Here is a 19,930-nt window from a genome sequence, read left to right as displayed (position 1 = left end):
ACACGGCTCCAGACAGGACTCCACTCCGCAGGAGCCGCAGAGCAGAGGAGATGGGGGCAGCTTAGTTCCTGTGCAGAGACCTGAGCTGTTGTTGCTGCGGACGCTGTCTTTTCTGTTCTCGGGGTAGGAGTGAATGTTGAGTTGCCCTTAGAAATGAAGCAGAGCACTTCAACGGCACGGGTGTGTGTGTGTGCGTGCGCCCTGGTGATTCTGGGAGACAGATCGAACCTGGGCTAAAAGAGAGGGGGCTTAGCCCACTTCCATTTGCTAGTTCAGAGTTGTACAACCCATTTGTATCTGCTAGGCGGCGCAGTCGTCGTGCACAAAGAACGCTTTGAAAAGCGTCAAAAGCAAGTCATTCCGAGTTGGTCGTTTGTGTTTTCCGTTCAGACGCGAAATGCTGAAATGATCTCTCGGCTCCTCGGTTGTCATTTCTGCTCCGTAAAGGAATCACAGCACGCGTCGCCTTCCAGCACGCTGGGTCGGGACACGATACCGGGGATCGAAGTGTGTGATGTCTTCCTCGTTAGTATAGTGGCAAGTATCCCCGCCTGTCACGCGGGAGAGCGGGGTTCGATTCCCCGACGGGGAGTAGAAAGCTTTTCTTTTACCTCCTTAGAGAAAGGACTGCCTTTCACTTCTCTGTTTTCTTTCACAGCGTCGTGCACCTTTTCATTGCTCTCGCTTTCAGAGCCTCCGCACGGCACACGACTCGACATCAGAAAGCACATTGAAGTGAAAGCAGGAAGCGCTGCGACATGCAGTGTGCAGATCCTGCCACACTAAGAGGTGAGTGGGTCTGTTCGATGCACAAAGAACGCTTTGATAAGCGTCAAAGGCAAGTCATTCCGAGTTGGTCGTTTGTGTTTTCTGTTCAGACGCGAAATGCTGAAATGATCTCTCGGCTCCTCGGTTGTCATTTCTGCTCCGTAAAGAAATCACAGCACGCGTCGGCTTCCAGCACGGTGGGTCGGGACACGATGCCGGGGGTCGGAGAGAGCGATGTCTTCCTCGTTAGTATAGTGGTGATTATCCCCACCTGTCACGCGGGAGACTGGGGTACATCAGGACGCGCATTGGAGTGAAAGCAGGATGCGCTGCGACATGCACTGTGCAGATCCCGCCACACTAAGAGGTGAGTGGGTCTGTGCGATCACAGCGCTAGGCGAATCCCCAATCCCCTTTTGTGCGTGGCGACAAAAGATGCCGGTCTGTTTCCGCTCAGTTTCGAACCAGGGACTTTTCGCGTGGGAGGCAAACGTGATAACCACTACACTACGGAAACGGTAGCAAACCCTTCCCAGCGGCCCAGTGCTGAGCTTCGCCAATGCGATTCAGCTGCTTCCAGTGCCTTTATTGGAGTGCGCTGATGGACCGTGCTCTCTCTCCAGAGACCAGCACGCCTGTCATGGACGGAGCAGGAAAAGCGGCGCCACATTCTACAGCCCTCTCCACGCAATCGACGAAATCGGGCTACTGAAGTGGAGAAAATCGCCTCTCCAGAAAGTGCAAATATCATCTTGGAGAGTATAAATCCTATTGCCGAAGGTCAGCCCTGTCTACCAGAGTAACCCTCCCACCTCCTGCAGCGATGATCAGCTCGTCTCACACGCGAGAAGTCTTCGGTTGGAAACAAGCGCCCCCTCTTCTCGCGCGTTTTGCACGTTCGAGTGGTTTTAATGCGGCTCCTTCGTACACGGTGCTGATCTTTTGGAAAGCAGGAGGCAAAACTGACACGTTCCCATACCGGGAGTCAAACCCGGGCCGCCTGGGTGAAAACCAGGAATCCTAACCGCTAGACCATATGGGAGCACACAACCCCGCTCTTCCGGGCATCATGCAAGCAAACTACATAAATATGAGAAAACACGCAAGAGAGTTGTCACTCAGAGTGTCGAAGGGTCGATGTATACTGGGGCTCAGTTGAAATGCAACGTCAGGACTTTTCCGAATTAGGTCACACGAAGAGAGCACAGCCTTTTCCGCCCTACCATGTGTGTATCGGTAACTCGCCGTGATCGTATAGTGGTCAGTACTTTGCGTTGTGGCCGCAACAACCCCGGTTCGAATCCGGGTCACGGCAGAATAGGGGCGTCTGCTTTTACTACTTGCGCGAATGAAGGCAAAAAAAAGCCAATCGATGTGAACGAACGGCGCTTTACAGAGGAGTACTGCCTGACTGGATCGTTGATGAACGACAGAGGCCACTCCGACCTCTTCTCGGTTTTCTTCAACGACTTACTAAGGATCTTCTTCACATTCGCCCATGCAGGGGAAGCCAGTTACACCAAAGCAAACGCAGGAAAGTGCATTTCAAGCAGAGACCAGGAGGGACTTGTTTACACCGAGAGTGGTCGGAGAATGGAACAATGCGCCCAGCCCTGTTGCTGGAGCCGATTCTTGATGAGATCTTGGGCTCACTGGATGCTAATCTTTCTGTTGTTCTTGCAGGTCCTGCGCTGCTTTTGAGCCGACAGAGCTCGTCCTGGTCTGTCGGCACAGCCCAATTGCAAATGATCGGCTCCGCGTACAGAAGGAACGTGCGTTTGGTACAAGAGTGCATGAAGGCACCGGAAATACATTGGGAACAAATGACCGGTCGCTCAAGACCTCTGTGAAGTACAGGAGCGTGCAACAAGAGGCTGTTTCCGCCCGGTCTCGAACCGGGGACCTTTCGCGTGTTAGGCGAACGTGATAGCCGCTACACTACGGAAACCTGCAGGGACCGCTGCTGGTGTCTCGCTTGCGTTTCGGGCTGAGAAAGGGAAGCGTCACTTTAGGCAGGGGGCGCTGGAGAGAGGAACAAAGGGCGCGATGAAACAAAATGCCGAAACGCGGGATCGAACCAGGGACCTTTAGATCTTCAGTCTAACGCTCTCCCAACTGAGCTATTTCGGCAGTGCACAGAGCCCACAGCCACCTGCTCCAGCGGCATGAGCGCACCAAGAGGAGTGGGAGAGTGTTGCAGGAACGTCACTCAGAAGGAAAGCCACCCAGCTGCGCCCTCTGAGCTCTGTCCAGCGCATCTTCCTCGCATGGACTCCTGCCTGCGACGGGCAGGAAACAATTAGCAAGAACAGAACAGCACCCCATGGGTGTCTCATGACCACACCTTAGGTTGTGACACGTGCAGGTGTGAGGGGTTGCCGGGCTACTCTGGAGCAGAGCTTGGGCGGAGGGGGGGCGGGAAAGCAGACAAAGAGGTGACACCTCAAGGTCTGCACGATCACAGCTCTCCGCCGCCCCAGGCTTCCGCTCGATAAGCTACTGGACACACCCGCCCCTCCTCACACAGACCGTGGAAAAGCCCCCGAGTGGGAGGGCTCTCTCTTCCTCCCAGGAGCTCTTGGACACGACGCACAGACAGAGCGCGGGGAGCCGCCGCCTGCAAACACGGCTCCAGGCAGGACTCCACTCCGCAGGAGCCGCAGAGCAGAGGAGATGGGGGCAGCTTAGTTCCTGTGCAGAGACCTGAGCTGTTGTTGCTGCGGACGCTGTCTTTTCTGTTCTCGGGGTAGGAGTGAATGTTGAGTTGCCCTTAGAAATGAAACAGAGCACTTCAACGGCACGGGTGTGTGTGTGTGCGTGCGCCCTGGTGATTCTGGGAGACAGATCGAACCTGGGCTAAAAGAGAGGGGGCTTAGCCCTCTTCCATTTGCTAGTTCAGAGTTGTACAACCCATTTGTATCTGCTAGGCGGCGCAGTCGTCGTGCACAAAGAACGCTTTGAAAAGCGTCAAAAGCAAGTCATTCCGAGTTGGTCGTTTGTGTTTTCCGTTCAGACGCGAAATGCTGAAATGATCTCTCGGCTCCTCGGTTGTCATTTCTGCTCCGTAAAGGAATCACAGCACGCGTCGCCTTCCAGCACGCTGGGTCGGGACACGATGCCGGGGATCGAAGGGTGTGATGTCTTCCTCGTTAGTATAGTGGCAAGTCTCCCCGCCTGTCACGCGGGAGACCGGGGTTCGATTCCCCGACGGGGAGTCGAAAGCTTTTCTTTTACCTCCTTAGAGAAAGGACTGCCTTTCACTTCTCTGTTTTCTTTCACAGCGTCGTGCACCTTTTCATTGCTCTCGCTTTCAGAGCCTCCGCACGGCACACGACTCGACATCAGAAAGCACATTGAAGTGAAAGCAGGAAGCGCTGCGACATGCACTGTGCAGATCCCGCCACACTAAGAGGTGAGTGGGTCTGTTCGATGCACAAAGAACGCTTTGATAAGCGTCAAAGGCAAGTCATTCCGAGTTGGTCGTTTGTGTTTTCTGTTCAGACGCGAAATGCTGAAATGATCTCTCGGCTCCTCGGTTGTCATTTCTGCTCCGTAAAGAAATCACAGCACGCGTCGGCTTCCAGCACGGTGGGTCGGGACACGATGCCGGGGATCGAAGGGTGTGATGTCTTCCTCGTTAGTATAGTGGCAAGTATCCCCGCCTGTCACGCGGGAGACCGGGGTTCGATTCCCCGACGGGGAGTCGAAAGCTTTTCTTTTACCTCCTTAGAGAAAGGACTGCCTTTCACTTCTCTGTTTTCTTTCACAGCGTCGTGCACCTTTTCATTGCTCTCGCTTTCAGAGCCTCCGCACGGCACACGACTCGACATCAGAAAGCACATTGAAGTGAAAGCAGGAAGCGCTGCGACATGCACTGTGCAGATCCCGCCACACTAAGAGGTGAGTGGGTCTGTTCGATGCACAAAGAACGCTTTGATAAGCGTCAAAGGCAAGTCATTCCGAGTTGGTCGTTTGTGTTTTCTGTTCAGACGCGAAATGCTGAAATGATCTCTCGGCTCCTCGGTTGTCATTTCTGCTCCGTAAAGAAATCACAGCACGCGTCGGCTTCCAGCACGGTGGATCGGGACACGATGCCGGGGGTCGGAGAGAGCGATGTCTTCCTCGTTAGTATAGTGGTGATTATCCCCACCTGTCACGCGGGAGACTGGGGTACATCAGGACGCGCATTGGAGTGAAAGCAGGATGCGCTGCGACATGCACTGTGCAGATCCCGCCACACTAAGAGGTGAGTGGGTCTGTGCGATCACAGCGCTAGGCGAATCCCCAATCCCCTTTTGTGCGTGGCGACAAAAGAAGCCGGTCTGTTTCCGCCCAGTTTCGAACCAGGGACTTTTCGCGTGGGAGGCAAACGTGATAACCACTACACTACGGAAACGGTAGCAAACCCTTCCCAGCGGCCCAGTGCTGAGCTTAGTCAATGCGATTCAGCTGCTTCCAGTGCCTTTATTGGAGTGCGCTGATGGACCGTGCTCTCTCTCCAGAGACCAGCACGCCTGTCATGGACGGAGCAGGAAAAGCGGCGCCACATTCTACAGCCCTCTCCACGCAATCGACGAAATCGGGCTACTGAAGTGGAGAAAATCGCCTCTCCAGAAAGTGCAAATATCATCTTGGAGAGTATAAATCCTATTGCCGAAGGTCAGCCCTGTCTACCAGAGTAACCCTCCCACCTCCTGCAGCGATGATCAGCTCGTCTCACACGCGAGAAGTCTTCGGTTGGAAACAAGCGCCCCCTCTTCTCGCGCGTTTTGCACGTTCGAGTGGTTTTAATGCGGCTCCTTCGTACACGGTGCTGATCTTTTGGAAAGCAGGAGGCAAAACTGACACGTTCCCATACCGGGAGTCAAACCCGGGCCGCCTGGGTGAAAACCAGGAATCCTAACCGCTAGACCATATGGGAGCACACAACCCCGCTGTTCCGGGCATCATGCAAGCAAACTACATAAATATGAGAAAACACGCAAGAGAGTTGTCACTCAGAGTGTCGAAGGGTCGATGTATACTGGGGCTCAGTTGAAATGCAACGTCAGGACTTTTCCGAATTAGGTCACACGAAGAGAGCACAGCCTTTTCCGTCCTACCATGTGTGTATCGGTAACTCGCCGTGATCGTATAGTGGTCAGTACTTTGCGTTGTGGCCGCAACAACCCCGGTTCGAATCCGGGTCACGGCAGAATAGGGGCGTCTGCTTTTACTACTTGCGCGAATGAAGGCAAAAAAAAGCCAATCGATGTGAACGAACGGCGCTTTACAGAGGAGTACTGCCTGACTGGATCGTTGATGAACGACAGAGGCCACTCCGACCTCTTCTCGGTTTTCTTCAACGACTTACTAAGGATCTTCTTCACATTCGCCCATGCAGGGGAAGCCAGTTACACCAAAGCAAACGCAGGAAAGTGCATTTCAAGCAGAGACCAGGAGAGACTTGTTTACACCGAGAGTGGTCGGAGAATGGAACAATGCGCCCAGCCCTGTTGCTGGAGCCGATTCTTGATGAGATCTTGGGCTCACTGGATGCTAATCTTTCTGTTGTTCTTGCAGGTCCTGCGCTGCTTTTGAGCCGACAGAGCTCGTCCTGGTCTGTCGGCACAGCCCAATTGCAAATGATCGGCTCCGCGTACAGAAGGAACGTGCGTTTGGTACAAGAGTGCATGAAGGCACCGGAAATACATTGGGAACAAATGACCGGTCGCTCAAGACCTCTGTGAAGTACAGGAGCGTGCAACAAGAGGCTGTTTCCGCCCGGTCTCGAACCGGGGACCTTTCGCGTGTTAGGCGAACGTGATAGCCGCTACACTACGGAAACCTGCAGGGACCGCTGCTGGTGTCTCGCTTGCGTTTCGGGCTGAGAAAGGGAAGCGTCACTTTAGGCAGGGGGCGCTGGAGAGAGGAACAAAGGGCGCGATGAAACAAAATACCGAAACCCGCGATCGAACCAGGGACCTTTAGATCTTCAGTCTAACGCGCTCCCAACTGAGCTATTTCGGCAGTGCACAGAGCCCACAGCCACCTGCTCCAGCGGCATGAGCGCACCAAGAGGAGCGGGAGAGTGTTGCAGGAACGTCACTCAGAAGGAAAGCCACCCAGCTGCGCCCTCTGAGCTCTGTCCAGCGCATCTTCCTCGCATGGACTCCTGCCTGCGACGGGCAGGAAACAATTAGCAAGAACAGAACAGCACCCCATGGGTGTCTCATGACCACACCTTAGGTTGTGACACGTGCAGGTGTGAGGGGTTGCCGGGCTACTCTGGAGCAGAGCTTGGGCGGAGGGGGGGCGGGAAAGCAGACAAAGAGGTGACACCTCAAGGTCTGCACGATCACAGCTCTCCGCCGCCCCAGGCTTCCGCTCGATAAGCTACTGGACACACCCGCCCCTCCTCACACAGACCGTGGAAAAGCCCCCGAGTGGGAGGGCTCTCTCTTCCTCCCAGGAGCTCTTGGACACGACGCACAGACAGAGCGCGGGGAGCCGCCGCCTGCAAACACGGCTCCAGACAGGACTCCACTCCGCAGGAGCCGCAGAGCAGAGGAGATGGGGGCAGCTTAGTTCCTGTCCAGAGACCTGAGCTGTTGTTGCTGCGGACGCTGTCTTTTCTGTTCTCGGGGTAGGAGTGAATGTTGAGTTGCCCTTAGAAATGAAGCAGAGCACTTCAACGGCACGGGTGTGTGTGTGTGCGTGCGCCCTGGTGATTCTGGGAGACAGATCGAACCTGGGCTAAAAGAGAGGGGGCTTAGCCCACTTCCATTTGCTAGTTCAGAGTTGTACAACCCATTTGTATCTGCTAGGCGGCGCAGTCGTCGTGCACAAAGAACGCTTTGAAAAGCGTCAAAAGCAAGTCATTCCGAGTTGGTCGTTTGTGTTTTCCGTTCAGACGCGAAATGCTGAAATGATCTCTCGGCTCCTCGGTTGTCATTTCTGCTCCGTAAAGGAATCACAGCACGCGTCGCCTTCCAGCACGCTGGGTCGGGACACGATGCCGGGGATCGAAGGGTGTGATGTCTTCCTCGTTAGTATAGTGGCAAGTATCCCCGCCTGTCACGCGGGAGACCGGGGTTCGATTCCCCGACGGGGAGTAGAAAGCTTTTCTTTTACCTCCTTAGAGAAAGGACTGCCTTTCACTTCTCTGTTTTCTTTCACAGCGTCGTGCACCTTTTCATTGCTCTCGCTTTCAGAGCCTCCGCACGGCACACGACTCGACATCAGAAAGCACATTGAAGTGAAAGCAGGAAGCGCTGCGACATGCAGTGTGCAGATCCTGCCACACTAAGAGGTGAGTGGGTCTGTTCGATGCACAAAGAACGCTTTGATAAGCGTCAAAGGCAAGTCATTCCGAGTTGGTCGTTTGTGTTTTCTGTTCAGACGCGAAATGCTGAAATGATCTCTCGGCTCCTCGGTTGTCATTTCTGCTCCGTAAAGAAATCACAGCACGCGTCGGCTTCCAGCACGGTGGGTCGGGACACGATGCCGGGGGTCGGAGAGAGCGATGTCTTCCTCGTTAGTATAGTGGTGATTATCCCCACCTGTCACGCGGGAGACTGGGGTACATCAGGACGCGCATTGGAGTGAAAGCAGGATGCGCTGCGACATGCACTGTGCAGATCCCGCCACACTAAGAGGTGAGTGGGTCTGTGCGATCACAGCGCTAGGCGAATCCCCAATCCCCTTTTGTGCGTGGCGACAAAAGATGCCGGTCTGTTTCCGCCCAGTTTCGAACCAGGGACTTTTCGCGTGGGAGGCAAACGTGATAACCACTACACTACGGAAACGGTAGCAAACCCTTCCCAGCGGCCCAGTGCTGAGCTTCGCCAATGCGATTCAGCTGCTTCCAGTGCCTTTATTGGAGTGCGCTGATGGACCGTGCTCTCTCTCCAGAGACCAGCACGCCTGTCATGGACGGAGCAGGAAAAGCGGCGCCACATTCTACAGCCCTCTCCACGCAATCGACGAAATCGGGCTACTGAAGTGGAGAAAATCGCCTCTCCAGAAAGTGCAAATATCATCTTGGAGAGTATAAATCCTATTGCCGAAGGTCAGCCCTGTCTACCAGAGTAACCCTCCCACCTCCTGCAGCGATGATCAGCTCGTCTCACACGCGAGAAGTCTTCGGTTGGAAACAAGCGCCCCCTCTTCTCGCGCGTTTTGCACGTTCGAGTGGTTTTAATGCGGCTCCTTCGTACACGGTGCTGATCTTTTGGAAAGCAGGAGGCAAAACTGACACGTTCCCATACCGGGAGTCAAACCCGGGCCGCCTGGGTGAAAACCAGGAATCCTAACCGCTAGACCATATGGGAGCACACAACCCCGCTGTTCCGGGCATCATGCAAGCAAACTACATAAATATGAGAAAACACGCAAGAGAGTTGTCACTCAGAGTGTCGAAGGGTCGATGTATACTGGGGCTCAGTTGAAATGCAACGTCAGGACTTTTCCGAATTAGGTCACACGAAGAGAGCACAGCCTTTTCCGCCCTACCATGTGTGTATCGGTAACTCGCCGTGATCGTATAGTGGTCAGTACTTTGCGTTGTGGCCGCAACAACCCCGGTTCGAATCCGGGTCACGGCAGAATAGGGGCGTCTGCTTTTACTACTTGCGCGAATGAAGGCAAAAAAAAGCCAATCGATGTGAACGAACGGCGCTTTACAGAGGAGTACTGCCTGACTGGATCGTTGATGAACGACAGAGGCCACTCCGACCTCTTCTCGGTTTTCTTCAACGACTTACTAAGGATCTTCTTCACATTCGCCCATGCAGGGGAAGCCAGTTACACCAAAGCAAACGCAGGAAAGTGCATTTCAAGCAGAGACCAGGAGGGACTTGTTTACACCGAGAGTGGTCGGAGAATGGAACAATGCGCCCAGCCCTGTTGCTGGAGCCGATTCTTGATGAGATCTTGGGCTCACTGGATGCTAATCTTTCTGTTGTTCTTGCAGGTCCTGCGCTGCTTTTGAGCCGACAGAGCTCGTCCTGGTCTGTCGGCACAGCCCAATTGCAAATGATCGGCTCCGCGTACAGAAGGAACGTGCGTTTGGTACAAGAGTGCATGAAGGCACCGGAAATACATTGGGAACAAATGACCGGTCGCTCAAGACCTCTGTGAAGTACAGGAGCGTGCAACAAGAGGCTGTTTCCGCCCGGTCTCGAACCGGGGACCTTTCGCGTGTTAGGCGAACGTGATAGCCGCTACACTACGGAAACCTGCAGGGACCGCTGCTGGTGTCTCGCTTGCGTTTCGGGCTGAGAAAGGGAAGCGTCACTTTAGGCAGGGGGCGCTGGAGAGAGGAACAAAGGGCGCGATGAAACAAAATGCCGAAACCCGGGATCGAACCAGGGACCTTTAGATCTTCAGTCTAACGCTCTCCCAACTGAGCTATTTCGGCAGTGCACAGAGCCCACAGCCACCTGCTCCAGCGGCATGAGCGCACCAAGAGGAGCGGGAGAGTGTTGCAGGAACGTCACTCAGAAGGAAAGCCACCCAGCTGCGCCCTCTGAGCTCTGTCCAGCGCATCTTCCTCGCATGGACTCCTGCCTGCGACGGGCAGGAAACAATTAGCAAGAACAGAACAGCACCCCATGGGTGTCTCATGACCACACCTTAGGTTGTGACACGTGCAGGTGTGAGGGGTTGCCGGGCTACTCTGGAGCAGAGCTTGGGCGGAGGGGGGGCGGGAAAGCAGACAAAGAGGTGACACCTCAAGGTCTGCACGATCACAGCTCTCCGCCGCCCCAGGCTTCCGCTCGATAAGCTACTGGACACACCCGCCCCTCCTCACACAGACCGTGGAAAAGCCCCCGAGTGGGAGGGCTCTCTCTTCCTCCCAGGAGCTCTTGGACACGACGCACAGACAGAGCGCGGGGAGCCGCCGCCTGCAAACACGGCTCCAGACAGGACTCCACTCCGCAGGAGCCGCAGAGCAGAGGAGATGGGGGCAGCTTAGTTCCTGTGCAGAGACCTGAGCTGTTGTTGCTGCGGACGCTGTCTTTTCTGTTCTCGGGGTAGGAGTGAATGTTGAGTTGCCCTTAGAAATGAAGCAGAGCACTTCAACGGCACGGGTGTGTGTGTGTGCGTGCGCCCTGGTGATTCTGGGAGACAGATCGAACCTGGGCTAAAAGAGAGGGGGCTTAGCCCACTTCCATTTGCTAGTTCAGAGTTGTACAACCCATTTGTATCTGCTAGGCGGCGCAGTCGTCGTGCACAAAGAACGCTTTGAAAAGCGTCAAAAGCAAGTCATTCCGAGTTGGTCGTTTGTGTTTTCCGTTCAGACGCGAAATGCTGAAATGATCTCTCGGCTCCTCGGTTGTCATTTCTGCTCCGTAAAGGAATCACAGCACGCGTCGCCTTCCAGCACGCTGGGTCGGGACACGATACCGGGGATCGAAGTGTGTGATGTCTTCCTCGTTAGTATAGTGGCAAGTATCCCCGCCTGTCACGCGGGAGAGCGGGGTTCGATTCCCCGACGGGGAGTAGAAAGCTTTTCTTTTACCTCCTTAGAGAAAGGACTGCCTTTCACTTCTCTGTTTTCTTTCACAGCGTCGTGCACCTTTTCATTGCTCTCGCTTTCAGAGCCTCCGCACGGCACACGACTCGACATCAGAAAGCACATTGAAGTGAAAGCAGGAAGCGCTGCGACATGCAGTGTGCAGATCCTGCCACACTAAGAGGTGAGTGGGTCTGTTCGATGCACAAAGAACGCTTTGATAAGCGTCAAAGGCAAGTCATTCCGAGTTGGTCGTTTGTGTTTTCTGTTCAGACGCGAAATGCTGAAATGATCTCTCGGCTCCTCGGTTGTCATTTCTGCTCCGTAAAGAAATCACAGCACGCGTCGGCTTCCAGCACGGTGGGTCGGGACACGATGCCGGGGGTCGGAGAGAGCGATGTCTTCCTCGTTAGTATAGTGGTGATTATCCCCACCTGTCACGCGGGAGACTGGGGTACATCAGGACGCGCATTGGAGTGAAAGCAGGATGCGCTGCGACATGCACTGTGCAGATCCCGCCACACTAAGAGGTGAGTGGGTCTGTGCGATCACAGCGCTAGGCGAATCCCCAATCCCCTTTTGTGCGTGGCGACAAAAGATGCCGGTCTGTTTCCGCTCAGTTTCGAACCAGGGACTTTTCGCGTGGGAGGCAAACGTGATAACCACTACACTACGGAAACGGTAGCAAACCCTTCCCAGCGGCCCAGTGCTGAGCTTCGCCAATGCGATTCAGCTGCTTCCAGTGCCTTTATTGGAGTGCGCTGATGGACCGTGCTCTCTCTCCAGAGACCAGCACGCCTGTCATGGACGGAGCAGGAAAAGCGGCGCCACATTCTACAGCCCTCTCCACGCAATCGACGAAATCGGGCTACTGAAGTGGAGAAAATCGCCTCTCCAGAAAGTGCAAATATCATCTTGGAGAGTATAAATCCTATTGCCGAAGGTCAGCCCTGTCTACCAGAGTAACCCTCCCACCTCCTGCAGCGATGATCAGCTCGTCTCACACGCGAGAAGTCTTCGGTTGGAAACAAGCGCCCCCTCTTCTCGCGCGTTTTGCACGTTCGAGTGGTTTTAATGCGGCTCCTTCGTACACGGTGCTGATCTTTTGGAAAGCAGGAGGCAAAACTGACACGTTCCCATACCGGGAGTCAAACCCGGGCCGCCTGGGTGAAAACCAGGAATCCTAACCGCTAGACCATATGGGAGCACACAACCCCGCTCTTCCGGGCATCATGCAAGCAAACTACATAAATATGAGAAAACACGCAAGAGAGTTGTCACTCAGAGTGTCGAAGGGTCGATGTATACTGGGGCTCAGTTGAAATGCAACGTCAGGACTTTTCCGAATTAGGTCACACGAAGAGAGCACAGCCTTTTCCGCCCTACCATGTGTGTATCGGTAACTCGCCGTGATCGTATAGTGGTCAGTACTTTGCGTTGTGGCCGCAACAACCCCGGTTCGAATCCGGGTCACGGCAGAATAGGGGCGTCTGCTTTTACTACTTGCGCGAATGAAGGCAAAAAAAAGCCAATCGATGTGAACGAACGGCGCTTTACAGAGGAGTACTGCCTGACTGGATCGTTGATGAACGACAGAGGCCACTCCGACCTCTTCTCGGTTTTCTTCAACGACTTACTAAGGATCTTCTTCACATTCGCCCATGCAGGGGAAGCCAGTTACACCAAAGCAAACGCAGGAAAGTGCATTTCAAGCAGAGACCAGGAGGGACTTGTTTACACCGAGAGTGGTCGGAGAATGGAACAATGCGCCCAGCCCTGTTGCTGGAGCCGATTCTTGATGAGATCTTGGGCTCACTGGATGCTAATCTTTCTGTTGTTCTTGCAGGTCCTGCGCTGCTTTTGAGCCGACAGAGCTCGTCCTGGTCTGTCGGCACAGCCCAATTGCAAATGATCGGCTCCGCGTACAGAAGGAACGTGCGTTTGGTACAAGAGTGCATGAAGGCACCGGAAATACATTGGGAACAAATGACCGGTCGCTCAAGACCTCTGTGAAGTACAGGAGCGTGCAACAAGAGGCTGTTTCCGCCCGGTCTCGAACCGGGGACCTTTCGCGTGTTAGGCGAACGTGATAGCCGCTACACTACGGAAACCTGCAGGGACCGCTGCTGGTGTCTCGCTTGCGTTTCGGGCTGAGAAAGGGAAGCGTCACTTTAGGCAGGGGGCGCTGGAGAGAGGAACAAAGGGCGCGATGAAACAAAATGCCGAAACGCGGGATCGAACCAGGGACCTTTAGATCTTCAGTCTAACGCTCTCCCAACTGAGCTATTTCGGCAGTGCACAGAGCCCACAGCCACCTGCTCCAGCGGCATGAGCGCACCAAGAGGAGTGGGAGAGTGTTGCAGGAACGTCACTCAGAAGGAAAGCCACCCAGCTGCGCCCTCTGAGCTCTGTCCAGCGCATCTTCCTCGCATGGACTCCTGCCTGCGACGGGCAGGAAACAATTAGCAAGAACAGAACAGCACCCCATGGGTGTCTCATGACCACACCTTAGGTTGTGACACGTGCAGGTGTGAGGGGTTGCCGGGCTACTCTGGAGCAGAGCTTGGGCGGAGGGGGGGCGGGAAAGCAGACAAAGAGGTGACACCTCAAGGTCTGCACGATCACAGCTCTCCGCCGCCCCAGGCTTCCGCTCGATAAGCTACTGGACACACCCGCCCCTCCTCACACAGACCGTGGAAAAGCCCCCGAGTGGGAGGGCTCTCTCTTCCTCCCAGGAGCTCTTGGACACGACGCACAGACAGAGCGCGGGGAGCCGCCGCCTGCAAACACGGCTCCAGGCAGGACTCCACTCCGCAGGAGCCGCAGAGCAGAGGAGATGGGGGCAGCTTAGTTCCTGTGCAGAGACCTGAGCTGTTGTTGCTGCGGACGCTGTCTTTTCTGTTCTCGGGGTAGGAGTGAATGTTGAGTTGCCCTTAGAAATGAAACAGAGCACTTCAACGGCACGGGTGTGTGTGTGTGCGTGCGCCCTGGTGATTCTGGGAGACAGATCGAACCTGGGCTAAAAGAGAGGGGGCTTAGCCCTCTTCCATTTGCTAGTTCAGAGTTGTACAACCCATTTGTATCTGCTAGGCGGCGCAGTCGTCGTGCACAAAGAACGCTTTGAAAAGCGTCAAAAGCAAGTCATTCCGAGTTGGTCGTTTGTGTTTTCCGTTCAGACGCGAAATGCTGAAATGATCTCTCGGCTCCTCGGTTGTCATTTCTGCTCCGTAAAGGAATCACAGCACGCGTCGCCTTCCAGCACGCTGGGTCGGGACACGATGCCGGGGATCGAAGGGTGTGATGTCTTCCTCGTTAGTATAGTGGCAAGTCTCCCCGCCTGTCACGCGGGAGACCGGGGTTCGATTCCCCGACGGGGAGTCGAAAGCTTTTCTTTTACCTCCTTAGAGAAAGGACTGCCTTTCACTTCTCTGTTTTCTTTCACAGCGTCGTGCACCTTTTCATTGCTCTCGCTTTCAGAGCCTCCGCACGGCACACGACTCGACATCAGAAAGCACATTGAAGTGAAAGCAGGAAGCGCTGCGACATGCACTGTGCAGATCCCGCCACACTAAGAGGTGAGTGGGTCTGTTCGATGCACAAAGAACGCTTTGATAAGCGTCAAAGGCAAGTCATTCCGAGTTGGTCGTTTGTGTTTTCTGTTCAGACGCGAAATGCTGAAATGATCTCTCGGCTCCTCGGTTGTCATTTCTGCTCCGTAAAGAAATCACAGCACGCGTCGGCTTCCAGCACGGTGGGTCGGGACACGATGCCGGGGATCGAAGGGTGTGATGTCTTCCTCGTTAGTATAGTGGCAAGTATCCCCGCCTGTCACGCGGGAGACCGGGGTTCGATTCCCCGACGGGGAGTCGAAAGCTTTTCTTTTACCTCCTTAGAGAAAGGACTGCCTTTCACTTCTCTGTTTTCTTTCACAGCGTCGTGCACCTTTTCATTGCTCTCGCTTTCAGAGCCTCCGCACGGCACACGACTCGACATCAGAAAGCACATTGAAGTGAAAGCAGGAAGCGCTGCGACATGCACTGTGCAGATCCCGCCACACTAAGAGGTGAGTGGGTCTGTTCGATGCACAAAGAACGCTTTGATAAGCGTCAAAGGCAAGTCATTCCGAGTTGGTCGTTTGTGTTTTCTGTTCAGACGCGAAATGCTGAAATGATCTCTCGGCTCCTCGGTTGTCATTTCTGCTCCGTAAAGAAATCACAGCACGCGTCGGCTTCCAGCACGGTGGATCGGGACACGATGCCGGGGGTCGGAGAGAGCGATGTCTTCCTCGTTAGTATAGTGGTGATTATCCCCACCTGTCACGCGGGAGACTGGGGTACATCAGGACGCGCATTGGAGTGAAAGCAGGATGCGCTGCGACATGCACTGTGCAGATCCCGCCACACTAAGAGGTGAGTGGGTCTGTGCGATCACAGCGCTAGGCGAATCCCCAATCCCCTTTTGTGCGTGGCGACAAAAGAAGCCGGTCTGTTTCCGCCCAGTTTCGAACCAGGGACTTTTCGCGTGGGAGGCAAACGTGATAACCACTACACTACGGAAACGGTAGCAAACCCTTCCCAGCGGCCCAGTGCTGAGCTTAGTCAATGCGATTCAGCTGCTTCCAGTGCCTTTATTGGAGTGCGCTGATGGACCGTGCTCTCTCTCCAGAGACCAGCACGCCTGTCATGGACGGAGCAGGAAAAGCGGCGCCACATTCTACAGCCCTCTCCACGCAATCGACGAAATCGGGCTACTGAAGTGGAGAAAATCGCCTCTCCAGAAAGTGCAAATATCATCTTGGAGAGTATAAATCCTATTGCCGAAGGTCAGCCCTGTCTACCAGAGTAACCCTCCCACCTCCTGCAGCGATGATCAGCTCGTCTCACACGCGAGAAGTCTTCGGTTGGAAACAAGCGCCCCCTCTTCTCGCGCGTTTTGCACGTTCGAGTGGTTTTAATGCGGCTCCTTCGTACACGGTGCTGATCTTTTGGAAAGCAGGAGGCAAAACTGACACGTTCCCATACCGGGAGTCAAACCCGGGCCGCCTGGGTGAAAACCAGGAATCCTAACCGCTAGACCATATGGGAGCACACAACCCCGCTGTTCCGGGCATCATGCAAGCAAACTACATAAATATGAGAAAACACGCAAGAGAGTTGTCACTCAGAGTGTCGAAGGGTCGATGTATACTGGGGCTCAGTTGAAATGCAACGTCAGGACTTTTCCGAATTAGGTCACACGAAGAGAGCACAGCCTTTTCCGTCCTACCATGTGTGTATCGGTAACTCGCCGTGATCGTATAGTGGTCAGTACTTTGCGTTGTGGCCGCAACAACCCCGGTTCGAATCCGGGTCACGGCAGAATAGGGGCGTCTGCTTTTACTACTTGCGCGAATGAAGGCAAAAAAAAGCCAATCGATGTGAACGAACGGCGCTTTACAGAGGAGTACTGCCTGACTGGATCGTTGATGAACGACAGAGGCCACTCCGACCTCTTCTCGGTTTTCTTCAACGACTTACTAAGGATCTTCTTCACATTCGCCCATGCAGGGGAAGCCAGTTACACCAAAGCAAACGCAGGAAAGTGCATTTCAAGCAGAGACCAGGAGAGACTTGTTTACACCGAGAGTGGTCGGAGAATGGAACAATGCGCCCAGCCCTGTTGCTGGAGCCGATTCTTGATGAGATCTTGGGCTCACTGGATGCTAATCTTTCTGTTGTTCTTGCAGGTCCTGCGCTGCTTTTGAGCCGACAGAGCTCGTCCTGGTCTGTCGGCACAGCCCAATTGCAAATGATCGGCTCCGCGTACAGAAGGAACGTGCGTTTGGTACAAGAGTGCATGAAGGCACCGGAAATACATTGGGAACAAATGACCGGTCGCTCAAGACCTCTGTGAAGTACAGGAGCGTGCAACAAGAGGCTGTTTCCGCCCGGTCTCGAACCGGGGACCTTTCGCGTGTTAGGCGAACGTGATAGCCGCTACACTACGGAAACCTGCAGGGACCGCTGCTGGTGTCTCGCTTGCGTTTCGGGCTGAGAAAGGGAAGCGTCACTTTAGGCAGGGGGCGCTGGAGAGAGGAACAAAGGGCGCGATGAAACAAAATGCCAAAACCCGGGATCGAACCAGGGACCTTTAGATCTTCAGTCTAACGCTCTCCCACCTGAGCTATTTCAGCAGTGCACAGAGCCCACAGCCACCTGCTCCAGCGGCATGAGCGCACCAAGAGGAGCGGGAGAGTGTTGCAGGAACGTCACTCAGAAGGAAAGCCACCCAGCTGCGCCCTCTGAGCTCTGTCCAGCGCATCTTCCTCGCATGGACTCCTGCCTGCGACGGGCAGGAAACAATTAGCAAGAACAGAACAGCACCCCATGGGTGTCTCATGACCACACCTTAGGTTGTGACACGTGCAGGTGTGAGGGGTTGCCGGGCTACTCTGGAGCAGAGCTTGGGCGGAGGGGGGGCGGGAAAGCAGACAAAGAGGTGACACCTCAAGGTCTGCACGATCACAGCTCTCCGCCGCCCCAGGCTTCCGCTCGATAAGCTACTGGACACACCCGCCCCTCCTCACACAGACCGTGGAAAAGCACCCGAGTGGGAGGGCTCTCTCTTCCTCCCAGGAGCTCTTGGACACGACGCACAGACAGAGCGCGGGGAGCCGCCGCCTGCAAACACGGCTCCAGGCAGGACTCCACTCCACTCCGCAGGAGCCGCAGAGCAGAGGAGATGGGGGCAGCTTAGTTCCTGTGCAGAGACCTGAGCTGTTGTTGCTGCGGACGCTGTCTTTTCTGTTCTCGGGGTAGGAGTGAATGTTGAGTTGCCCTTAGAAATGAAGCAGAGCACTTCAACGGCACGGGTGTGTGTGTGTGCGTGCGCCCTGGTGATTCTGGGAGACAGATCGAACCTGGGCTAAAAGAGAGGGGACTTAGCCCTCTTCCATTTGCTAGTTCAGAGTTGTACAACCCATTTGTATCTGCTAGGCGGCGCAGTCGTCGTGCACAAAGAACGCTTTGAAAAGCGTCAAAAGCAAGTCATTCCGAGTTGGTCGTTTGTGTTTCCCGTTCAGACGCGAAATGCTGAAATGATCTCTCGGCTCCTCGGTTGTCATTTCTGCTCCGTAAAGGAATCACAGCACGCGTCGCCTTCCAGCACGCTGGGTCGGGACACGATGCCGGGGATCGAAGGGTGTGATGTCTTCCTCGTTAGTATAGTGGCAAGTATCCCCGCCTGTCACGCGGGAAACCGGGATTCGATTCCCCGAGGGGGAGTAGAAAGCTTTTCTTTTACCTCCTTAGAGAAAGGATTGCCTTTCACTTCTCTGTTTTCTTTCACAGCGTCGTGCACCTTTTCATTGCTCTCGCTTTCAGAGCCTCCGCACGGCACACGACTCGACATCAGAAAGCACATTGAAGTGAAAGCAGGAAGCGCTGCGACATGCACTGTGCAGATCCCGCCACACTAAGAGGTGAGTGGGTCTGTTCGATGCACAAAGAACGCTTTGATAAGCGTCAAAGGCAAGTCATTCCGAGTTGGTCGTTTGTGTTTTCTGTTCAGACTCGAAATGCTGAAATGATCTCTCGGCTCCTCGGTTGTCATTTCTGCTCCGTAAAGAAATCACAGCACGCGTCGGCTTCCAGCACGGTGGGTCGGGACACGATGCCGGGGGTCGAAGGGTGTGATGTCTTCCTCGTTAGTATAGTGGCAAGTGTCCCCGCCTGTCACGCGGGAGACCGGGGTTCGATTCCCCAACGGGGAGTAGAAAGCTTTTCTTTTACCTCCTTAGAGAAAGGACTGCCTTTCACTTCTCTGTTTTCTTTCACAGCGTCGTGCACCTTTTCATTGCTCTCGCTTTCAGAGCCTCCGCACGGCACACGACTCGACATCAGAAAGCACATTGAAGTGAAAGCAGGAAGCGCTGCGACATGCACTGTGCAGATCCCGCCACACTAAGAGGTGAGTGGGTCTGTTCGATGCACAAAGAACGCTTTGATAAGCGTCAAAGGCAAGTCATTCCGAGTTGGTCGTTTGTGTTTTCTGTTCAGACGCGAAATGCTGAAATGATCTCTCGGCTCCTCGGTTGTCATTTCTGCTCCGTAAAGAAATCACAGCACGCGTCGGCTTCCAGCACGGTGGGTCGGGACACGATGCCGGGGGTCGGAGAGAGCGATGTCTTCCTCGTTAGTATAGTGGTGATTATCCCCACCTGTCACGCGGGAGACTGGGGTACATCAGGACGCGCATTGGAGTGAAAGCAGGATGCGCTGCGACATGCACTGTGCAGATCCCGCCACACTAAGAGGTGAGTGGGTCTGTGCGATCACAGCGCTAGGCGAATCCCCAATCCCCTTTTGTGCGTGGCGACAAAAGAAGCCGGTCTGTTTCCGCCCAGTTTCGAACCAGGGACTCTTCGCGTGTGAGGCAAACGTGATAACCACTACACTACGGAAACGGTAGCAAACCCTTCCCAGCGGCCCAGTGCTGAGCTTCGCCAATGCGATTCAGCTGCTTCCAGTGCCTTTATTGGAGTGCGCTGATGGACCGTGCTCTCTCTCCAGAGACCAGCACGCCTGTCATGGACGGAGCAGGAAAAGCGGCGCCACATTCTACAGCCCTCTCCACGCAATCGACGAAATCGGGCTACTGAAGTGGAGAAAATCGCCTCTCCAGAAA

At 54.7% G+C, this 19,930-nt stretch overlaps 7 non-coding genes across 7 annotated transcripts; 3 read left to right on the top strand and 4 right to left on the bottom strand.

The window, feature by feature from the left end:
• Window positions 1-4,399: 4,399 nt before the first annotated feature.
• On the top strand, window positions 4,400-4,471 carry trnad-guc (transfer RNA aspartic acid (anticodon GUC)). Its single transcript has one exon. It is a non-coding gene; the product is annotated as a tRNA-Asp (tRNA).
• A 620-nt stretch (window positions 4,472-5,091) lies between these two features.
• On the bottom strand, window positions 5,092-5,164 carry trnag-ccc (transfer RNA glycine (anticodon CCC)). Its single transcript has one exon. It is a non-coding gene; the product is annotated as a tRNA-Gly (tRNA).
• A 2,626-nt stretch (window positions 5,165-7,790) lies between these two features.
• trnad-guc (transfer RNA aspartic acid (anticodon GUC)) lies at window positions 7,791-7,862 on the top strand. The gene has a single exon. It is a non-coding gene; the product is annotated as a tRNA-Asp (tRNA).
• Window positions 7,863-8,482: 620 nt separating this feature from the next.
• Window positions 8,483-8,555, bottom strand: trnag-ccc (transfer RNA glycine (anticodon CCC)). The gene has a single exon. It is a non-coding gene; the product is annotated as a tRNA-Gly (tRNA).
• Window positions 8,556-10,095: 1,540 nt separating this feature from the next.
• On the bottom strand, window positions 10,096-10,168 carry trnaf-gaa (transfer RNA phenylalanine (anticodon GAA)). Its single transcript has one exon. It is a non-coding gene; the product is annotated as a tRNA-Phe (tRNA).
• Window positions 10,169-15,060: 4,892 nt separating this feature from the next.
• On the top strand, window positions 15,061-15,132 carry trnad-guc (transfer RNA aspartic acid (anticodon GUC)). Its single transcript has one exon. It is a non-coding gene; the product is annotated as a tRNA-Asp (tRNA).
• Window positions 15,133-15,752: 620 nt separating this feature from the next.
• On the bottom strand, window positions 15,753-15,825 carry trnag-ccc (transfer RNA glycine (anticodon CCC)). The gene has a single exon. It is a non-coding gene; the product is annotated as a tRNA-Gly (tRNA).
• Window positions 15,826-19,930: the final 4,105 nt, after the last annotated feature.

Source organism: Atractosteus spatula, assembly GCF_055471065.1.
Source record: "Atractosteus spatula isolate fAtrSpa1 chromosome 10 unlocalized genomic scaffold, fAtrSpa1.hap1 SUPER_10_unloc_11, whole genome shotgun sequence".
In the NCBI taxonomy this organism is placed as follows: Eukaryota; Metazoa; Chordata; class Actinopteri; order Semionotiformes; family Lepisosteidae; genus Atractosteus; species Atractosteus spatula.
The sequence above is the reverse complement of the archived record's forward strand: the minus strand, read 5'-3'. Positions and strand labels throughout refer to the sequence as shown.